Genomic DNA, 7,867 nt, shown 5'->3' with positions numbered 1-7,867 from the left:
AAATCAACATTTTTAAAAAAAAGTTTGTGGGGAACGTTTAACTGATTGATTGCTTTTGGGGGTTCCCAGTTAAGAAAACATAAACAAGAAACAAATCATTTGGCATTGACGCTTAAACATATATATATATATTTAATGTTATTCGTGAGAATATGTTGGCCAGAGACAACTGATGCCGTTTCAACATCAAGCCTACTATTTTGACAGGGAATGCCAAACAGTTTTGGTTTGTCATATCCCATTAAAGTTATTCTTTCTTGTCTTTTTTCCCCCATTTTCCCACAATCCTTCCACATTTTTGGGTACCTTTCTACGGTTTCCACCCTAAACTGAAAAGGAATGGAAGGAATCTGAACAGTGCAACCTCAGATAATCACACGTGAACATCTTCCAAAACACACTTTCTCCTCTTCACATACTTCTGCAGGCAGCTACATCAGGCGTGGAGAGGAAAGTTACATCAGGTAGGGGAGAGGTAAGATTGGTCCCACAGGGTTTTACCCAACACTAGTCCTACTCAGAAGGGACGCGGGTGGTGCTGTGGGTTAAACCACAGAGCCCAGGACTTGCCGATCAGAAGGTCAGCAGTTCGAATCCCTGCGACGGGGTGAGCTCCCGTTGCTCGGTCTCTGTTCCTGCCAACCTAGCAGTTTGAAAGCATGTCAAAGTGCAAGTAGATAAATAGATACCGCTCCAGCGGGAAGGTAAACGGCGTTTCCGTGCGCTGCTCTGGTTCGCCAGAAGCGGCCTAGTCATGCTGGCCACATGACCCGGCAGCCATATGCCAGCTCCCTCGGCCAATAAAGCGAGATGAGCGCCACAACCCCAGAGTCGGTCACGATGACCATGATTAAGCTTCATTCATTTGAATGGGTCTACTCTGAGGATAACTCTGCTGGCTATAATCCCATATCTCTGAAAAAGAGGAAAATCTAACAATCGCTTTAAAAAGAATAATAATAAAGTTTCCCATAGATTACTTGGACCAGCTAACTTTTAAAACTACAACAGTGCTGCTCAACAACCCTCCTCCATTCCCCCCTCCCTCCTCCAGCCATGACTCTTTGTCTCTGCCATTTGTTCCCGGGGTGTAAATTCATAGAATCACATTTTCTGGATTACTTCATAATTCCAGGGGCAGTAACTTAACATGCTGAAAGCACCAAGCTGCCCAAAGACCTGGAGATACTGGAACGGCAGCAGCTGCAGACAAAGAAGGGGAGATTTGGTCTTAATGACTGTAAAGTCCTGCCCTTGGAGAAAAGGAAATAAACAACACAGCTACAGTTGTTGGGCGACCCGCAGCTTCAGTCATCACATTAACGTGAGGTTCTTTTTCGCTTCTTCCTTTAATTTGCCCATGACTATCCTTTTTCCAAAAGCCAACTGTGCAGTTGCTGCAGGGGAGGTGAGGATTAAGGGATGGAGAGGAATACATTAAACAGTCTGCCATGGGGATGTGTGCAAGTAGACTGGAGTTATCCAAGGATTGCTTCCTGTACACATTGCTAGGACTATAAAGCCAAATTCTGTATGGCTGGACAACTGGTGTGGATTTGGCATTCTTGCACAATAAATTTGCTTCCCTTGCTCACCTCCAAAAAAACCAGACATTTTGGGGGAAGTGATGGGAAAATGCACTGGAGAGGGTGGGATAACTAGTGCTTGACACAATGTCGCCCAACATCTCTGCAAACAGATCAGAATGAATGCTCATTTATCTCATCTCCCCACAAAACTTTGCGCAAACGAATCTGGAGGGATGCTCAATTAACAAGTCATCTGGGAGCATCAACTCAGCATACATGGATAAACTTATCACAAGTCTTTTAACTGTCCTCAGAAGTCCAGTAAAGCAGAGGGCCTGCAGATTTTGTTGGAATTACAACTTCCATCATTCCTAATCATTGGGCATGCTGGCTGAATTTACCAGGCATGATGGTTTGGTGGGCCTGATCCATAGGCTTACGATCTTTGCTTTAGATATTTGGGCCCCCAAATCATTTAGAGCATTATGTATGTCAACACCATAACCTTGCACTGGGTTCAGAAGCAGATTGGCAACCAGGACAGGTTCTTCAGAAGCAATGTTATAGGGTTCTGGATTGGCCATACCAGTCAACATCCGAACCACTGCATTCTGCCGCTTCAGAGCAGATCACTGTGATAGAGCAATCTCTGTCCAGGAACAGCTGTAGCTGGTGAAGTGGTCAAGGCTCATAACAGGCAGTTCTTGCTATTGACGCTACTTCGAGTTCCAGTGATGGCTCTGGATCTAGGAGAACCCCCAAGCAATGCACCTGCTCATTCAAAAGGAATGTAGCCCCCTTCAGAATAGGCGGCCTACCCAATTCCTGGGTGCAAAAACCTCCAAACTACACCCATAGGCATGTGCAGGGTGTGTGTAGGATGTATTCAAGCACACCCATTTTTTAAAAAAAGGGGGATCAGTGAAAGCAGACAGAGAGACACAGGCAGAATAAAAGGGCTGCTATGGATCTGCAGTGTCTGCCTGTGTCTGTCTCTGGAAGCAGCCGTGGAGTGATTGGCTCCAGCAGGGAAATAAGGGAAGAGAGGCTGCCTCTTCTGAAGACATAAGCAGCAGATCCACCCTAGCCTTTTTATTATGCCTGCATTTGTCTCTGCCTCATGGTTGTGTCTCCATCCGATCCGCTCACCACCTTTTGTGGAGAGAGATCAGTGGGGGTGAGGGGCTGCTTTTGTGGTGTGCAAGCAAGGAAGAGGCGGAGCCATCCCACTCTCAGCCCTGCCTCTGGTCACCTTGGCACAAGTTTTTTTTCTTCTTCTGTGATTATTATTATTATTATTTATTATTTATACCCCGCCCATCTGGCTGGGTTTCCCCAGCCACTCTGGGCAGCTTCCAACAAAACACTAAAATACAATAACCTATTAAACATTAAAAGCTTCCCTAAACAGGGCTGCCTTTAGATGTCTTCTAAAAGTTTGGTAATTATTTTTCTCTTTGACATCTGGTGGGAGGGCATTCCACAGGGTGGGCGCCACTACCGAGAAGGCCCTCTGCCTGGTTCCCTGTAACTTGGCTTCTCGCAGCGAGGGAACTGCCAATAGGCCCTCAGCGCTGGACCTCAGTGTCCAGCCAGAACGATGGGGGTGGAGACGCTCCTTCAGGTATACTGGACCGAGGCCGTTTAGGGCTTTAAAGGTCAGCATCAACACTTTGAATTGTGCTCGGAAATGTACTGGGAGAGGGGGGAAAGTCTCCTGTTTCAGCTTCTTGACCATTCTTCTTCTTGTTTTGTTAGCTTTTTATCCTTCGCAGAGAACACCCTTAACAAATGACAGTTCCCAAGATTATTTTGGGGAAACGTCGTACACTTTAAATGTGCACTGGATGTACAGTGTGGATCTGCCTTTAGTCTTCAGCACTGGCCTTAATTATGCTTTATTGCTCCTGTTATTTCGTGATAGGCTGCTACAGTATTGCATTTTTGTGCTTTTATTCATGTACCCCTCCCTGGGATCTTTTATAATGAGGGGTGGGCATAGAATATTTTATATAAATAATAAAGCATTATGTGTAAAGGGCTGAGTCCAAGAGCATGCACCAACAGATGTTTGACATGCCCTCTAGCCATGAGATATCTGAAAGTGGATATCAGCAGGGAAGAAGAGCAAAGTGAAAAATTATGGCTATTTGAATCTACAGGAAATCTTAAATCATTTCATTGTGAGGAGGAGGGGTAGAATATTGAATACAGCTACTTCCTCATTCTTTGCCAGAAATTCTGAAATGGAGAAGCAACAACAATTAATACATCAGCAATAAAATAGATCCAAATCGTCCAACGCTCACATTGCAAAAGTCGAAGCAGTGGCAGTATATTCTGGGTTGCATCCAACTACATTTCCCTCAAAGTAGACCTACTGAAATTCAGGGGCCTAAGCATGTTATATCCATTCATTTCAAAGAGTCGGCTCAAGAGTATGACTAATAATGGTTAGAACCCTCTCACTGCAATATTTGGGGTGGTCTGCTACAAAAGTGGCTACATCAGTGCTTCTGGAACCTTCCAGAAGGATCAATCCAGTGTAGTATAGTGGTTAGAGTGTCAGACAATGACCTGGGTAACCAGGGTTCAAACCTTCACTCAACCATAAAGATTGGGTGATATTGGGCCAGCCACTACCTCTCAGCCTAGCCTGTCTCACAGTTTTGTTGTGGGGACTGAATGAGGAGGGGGAGAACCAGTGCTATTTTTCTAGAAAAAGAGGGGCCAGAACTCACCATGAACACTTCCCTTATTCTCTTAGAATGGCAATGGTGCCCACCTGAGAGGTGCCAGAACTGAGTTCCGGTGAGTTCCGGCTGAAGAAAAGCCCTGGGAGGAACCATGTACACCACTCCTTGGAGGAAAAAAAAAGTGGGAAATAAATGCAGTTAATAATAAATAAATAATATTAATCCTAGTTTATTCACTAGAGCCATTGTTGAGGCAGCAAGGGTCTATTTCAGCTCGTGTGGGCTGGAAAGCATCAGACATGGAGAAAAAGCATGAGGAGGAAACCCTTTGCCAACTTGTCTTCATGGCACACTTGCCATCATTACAGCACAGAAGTCTGGCACACACCAAAGCCGATGAGTTCATGTTCCAGAACGAAGGACTCTTAAGTCACTTCCTAGAAATCGGACTTTCACGCCACTAAGCAGGTGCAGTCAATCCTGGGAAAAAAGGTGATGTCAGAATATGGCAAACACGGTTCAGGGTAAGCAAGTGTGAAGTGAGGCATGGTGGGGCAAAATATCTGAGCATCACACATGCTCTAATGTGTTTTTTTTGGAGGGGGATCCTGAACTAGTGGTGGGTGAAAGCAATCTTGGGATCATAGTAGATAACTCAATGGGGGGGGGGAATCTCATTTGAGAGTGCAGCTGCTATGGGGTGGGAGGTAAATCAAGGGGAGGGGCATTGCAAAGATGTATATAAATATTTATGTTGTGGGAAAAGCAGAAATGTTTTTTTTCTCCCTCAATTACTAGAACCAACACATTGTCATCTGATAAAGCTGAGTGTTGAAAGGGTCAGGACAGACAAAAGGACGTTTGCATCGTGCCTCGTTGAACTGTGGAATTTGGTATTGTTGATGATGGTTGTCAGCTTGTCTAATCGCAAGAGTATAAGACATATTGGCAACCATTTACTGGTAGTCATGCTTACTATATACAGTGGCACCTCGGGTTACATACACTTCAGGTTACAGATGCTTCAGGTTACAGACTCCGCTAACCCAGAAATAGTACCTCGGGTTAAGAACTTTGCTTCAGGATGAGAACAGAAATCGTGCTCCGGCGGCGCGGCAGCAGGGGGAAGCCTCATTAGCTAAAGTGGTACCTCAGGTTAAGAACAGTTTCAGGTTAAGAATGGACCTCCGGAACAAATTAAGTTCTTAACCTGAGGTACCACTGTATTGCCTCCAGTATCAGAGTCACCGTGAGAGTATTACTGCGTTCATGTACAGTGTGAGAGTGCCATTGTGTTCACCTGCTTTGTGGGCTTCCCAGAGGCATCTGGCTCACCCCTGTGCAAGCAGATTATTCAACTAGATAGGCCTGTGGTCCAAGGGGTGGCTTGTCCCCATTTGACTGCCTGAGGTGAAACAGGAAGGTGCCACCCCCCAAACCCCACCCCCCAAAGTCTCATTGTGAGATCTTGCTGGAAGCCACTGCTGTGCAACCCTGGTGGTGGCAGCAGGGGTAGGGCGCCTGCCCTGCAGGGTTCCACCACCTGAGGCAGGCTTCTTCCCTCTGCCTCATGGGCAGGCTGGCCCTGCTGTTGTCTCATCCAGGAGGCCTCTTCTGATATTCGCGTACCTCTCTGAATAGACATGACTGAAATGAATAGGAAAACTCCTAGCCAACCGTTCATAGAAAATGGTGTGCCATTACGCATTGTGCTCTGGAAAGAAGCTTGCTAAAATTGGGGCAATTCTGCCCAAATTCTCAACCAAGAAAAGCAGAAGTCCACAACCTGTATAAAACATACCAGTGGAGCAAAAGGAATTACAGCTGTTTATTTGGCATCGTTTGAACTGCTGCTAATCATGGGATTTACTTATTTATTGCATTTGTTGCCTTCCTCACAGAGGAACCCAGATGGGAGAAATGAAGACTGAGAAACATGAGTGGGCTAAGGACCACATGACAAATCCTGACCCCTCATATTTCAGATCTGTCCAGCATCAGCACTGGCACATTACATCACTTTCTCACTATTTACTGGAAATTTTCGAAGGCATGATAGAATTGTAGAATCTACTTATGTGGTGAGGACTACCTCTAGCGCTGTGGTGTCCAAACTTTTTTCAAAGAGGGCCAGATTTGATGAAGTGAAGGGCCGAACAAAGGGCTGACCAAAGTTGTTGACCTTTTTTTCAGATTGAAGTTGTTGAGGAAATAAACTGCGACAGGGGCAGGATTAAACCGACCAGTTCCACATGTAAATTATGGAATCATTAATACCTGGCTTCATGATCCCATTGTCACGGTCCGGTTCACGGGCAATCGAAGTCCTGGCTGGGGACGTCGTGACGAGGGGCAAGATGGCAGGGTGGGAGCAGGAACGGGAGTCCAGAAGCCAGGAGTCGGGAAGCCAAGAGTCTGAGGGTCAGAGAGCTGGGAGTCAAGAAGCCAAGGGCCCGAGGGTCAGGAAGCAAGGAGTCATGAAGGCAGGGGTCCGAGGATCAAGAAGCAAGGAGTCACGAATCAGGGGTCCGAGGAGCAAGGAGTCAAGGAACCAAACACAGCAAGGCAGGGAACGTGTTGCTGTGGCAAAGAGCCGAAGGGAAAATGCTGACCTTATATCCCTTCCTGGCGCTTGCCACTAGGTGCTGTGAGTTACCAATCAGCCTCACCTGTGTGGCCACGCCTTGCCTCTTCACAACAAAGTTAGGAAGGCCCCAGTCCTGCAGAGTCCTACTGGTCACAGGGCCTGGCTCCTGCACGCACACCTGATGCCCATGCTCTTCCAAAATAGTCGATATTCAGGAAATCAGGTGGGCTAGGCCAAGGTGGTTACTTTACATGCTACTGTTTGCATTCCCTTCAAGAAAGAATAGCACTGAATTGGTGCCCAATGTTGGTGCTGGACAAATCAGGGAGACCAGGATTCAAGTGCTGCAGATTTGCCAGGTGACCTTTGGAACACCACTGTTTCTGAGTCTTCATTTCTGCTATCTGTGAAATGGGAGTCACCAAGGTTGTCACTAGGATGTTGCTGGCATCCATCTGTCTCCGGAGGCAATGGAGAAGTGTGTCTTTGGAGGTGAGGTAAAACTGTCACTGAGACAGAAGTGTGAACATGTTGGGAAAGTGGGCTTGGGAGGGCACATCTTCATTTGAAACTCTGCCCTCCCATCCTCCCCCAAGCCTCCTGATGAAGCACACGAAGAAGGTGTTGAGGTGTCATTCCTGATGGTTGTAAGTTGCCTACAACTCACATCCATAAAGCAGGATGCTTAACACGCAAGCTTGATAGACCATCATCTTGATATTGGGTGTTAGCATCAAGACTGGAAAGTAAACAAGCCCATTTTAAAGTTTGTCATCCTATTGGTGATAAGTTATGGTAGCAGCTGATCTCTTCAATTAGAGGCATGCCCTGAAATGCCCTTAAAATGAGAACACCACTTCCTATCATCACCCCACCCCTTTTCAGAGTCGGAAGGTGAGGCTGTAGAAATAAACCTGTCAACCTGGGGGCTCCGTCCCGCAATCTTCGACTCAAGATGTTGCAGTATTGAGGCAACATGTGTGCCAAGACAGGGGGGGGCGACAAACCCAACCCCTCCTCACCTCCTTAACCTCTGCATTGCTCCCCACTGACAT

The 7,867-nt window shown here is 46.5% G+C and overlaps 1 long non-coding RNA gene across 1 annotated transcript; it reads left to right on the top strand.

The window, feature by feature from the left end:
• The first annotated feature begins 345 nt into the window (after nt 1–345).
• Nucleotides 346–4,372, top strand: LOC307202490. Its single transcript, XR_013832911.1, has 3 exons — nt 346–464; nt 1,136–1,324; nt 4,297–4,372. It is a non-coding gene; the product is annotated as an uncharacterized lncRNA (long non-coding RNA).
• The last annotated feature ends 3,495 nt before the right edge of the window (nt 4,373–7,867 follow it).

Source organism: Podarcis cretensis (assembly GCF_951804945.1).
Source record: "Podarcis cretensis genome assembly, chromosome: 14".
Taxonomy (NCBI): Eukaryota; Metazoa; Chordata; class Lepidosauria; order Squamata; family Lacertidae; genus Podarcis; species Podarcis cretensis.
This window is presented reverse-complemented; position numbering and strand designations above follow the sequence as displayed.